At 34.2% G+C, this 1,619-nt stretch overlaps 1 long non-coding RNA gene across 1 annotated transcript; it reads right to left on the bottom strand.

The window, feature by feature from the left end:
* Positions 1-324: 324 nt before the first annotated feature.
* On the bottom strand, positions 325-884 carry LOC143583156 (uncharacterized). The gene is made up of 3 exons (XR_013144107.1): positions 825-884; positions 453-733; positions 325-381 (listed from the first exon to the last, which is right to left on the bottom strand). It is a non-coding gene; the product is annotated as an uncharacterized LOC143583156 (long non-coding RNA).
* Positions 885-1,619: the final 735 nt, after the last annotated feature.

The raw sequence follows: 1,619 nt of genomic DNA, 5'->3' as shown, positions 1-1,619 counted from the left end.
AGGATAGATTGTTTGGTTTTTAATGCTTAGTTGCGACTTGTGTTTTATTTATATATATATTTTCGCACATCATTTACATTCGAAATTTGGACAACAATTGTTCCATTATTTATGTACATGTACATGGCATTGGTAAAATACTTGTTGCTTGGATATGAGGTGGTGTGCCTTTCCTCATTGGATTATGGATTTTAGCTTCTTCTGTTTGTTTTTGTCCCCACCTTGAAAGAAAAATGTTGATATGTCATGATTTTATTAATAGCACTTTAATGAATATATGTACTTTTTTATGTTTAGAGAAAGTATTGTATTTACCTGATTCGCTTTTGTTTTTGGGCTTTTGTACATGTGCCACATGCTCGGTTTTTGATGATTCTTTGGCTGCATTTGTCAACATTTAAATGTTTTGCTTTAGTCATTGCAATATTGGTGTAAGTTAACAGTTTAGTTACCTTCAGGTGGAGCATCGAGCTCTGATGAAGAGATGGTAAAAATGTGATTTGACAGAAACTGTGATTTGTTTGGATTAGGTTGACCATTGAACTTGAGCTTGAAGATTTTTGTATGGCTTTTTGTTGCTTCTAGTTCTTCTGGAATTGTAAGCGGGTCATTGTATCCTTTTGTTATTACAAAGTTAGTGCATTGGGTTTGTAACAACGCAGAAACTGCTTCATCAAATAATGTAACGGTTACAGAAGTTGTGGCATCAGCTATGGTTGCGCTAACACAATACCTGTCATTTTGTATATATATTAAATTGTTTTTGAAATACATTCTCTTCAATTGTTTAGAGTGTGCCTTGTGTGAATGTATTTGCTACTTACAGGAATTTTGTTTGTGTTTCATTTGGGTGGTTTATGCATGTCCAGTCGTTGCCTTTTTCTGATAGTCTACTGTTGCATGCAGGACAACCTTTATAAAACCAAGTTTTTTGGTTGGTGAAGTGTGTGATTGAAGCAATGCATGTGAAGTATATTTCCTGCGATTAAATAGTTATATAAACCATTAATTATATATATATATATAATATATATCCCATGCCCGTACCCGACGGGTAATGGGCCGGGTATGGGACACAGTTTTACAAACGGGTACGGGATGGATTACCAATACCCGCCCTAAACCCGGCTCGTTGCTATCCCTATATATATATATAAACATTGCTTGTACTTAAAAGTATTTATATATGTATCTGTTATACCCATTATTTTAATAGTAAAACCCTTGTATAATATTTCTATGTTGCAACAAAAAAATAAAAATAGTAGTGAGTACTTACACTATTTCCGATTGGGTCATATGATAGGAGTTCCGCTAAAGTTATTGCGTTACGCAGATGTATGGTGTTCTTATTGTACTTTGCGGTGAACCTAAAAGTGATAGGTTTTGTTATTGCAGGTAAAAATTTATTAATTGGATCAAACATTTGTAGGATAAGATTTACATTGAAGTTAAATTTGCAATTTCTTGGACTAGTGGGTTTATGTATAGGTGTGTTGCAGATGTTGATTGCAATTGGTATGTAGTTTTGTATTTGTCAGCTCGCATTGATGTGATAGCGATGATTGTCGGGGAAAGGTGCATCTTGAAGTGATTGTTTGTCAATAGTGTTGGCGATC

This window comes from Bidens hawaiensis, unplaced genomic scaffold (assembly GCF_021521415.1).
Source record: "Bidens hawaiensis isolate Kalapana, Puna unplaced genomic scaffold, B.hawaiensis_p1.1 tig00032149_1, whole genome shotgun sequence".
NCBI lineage: Eukaryota > Viridiplantae > Streptophyta > Magnoliopsida > Asterales > Asteraceae > Bidens > Bidens hawaiensis.
This window is presented reverse-complemented; position numbering and strand designations above follow the sequence as displayed.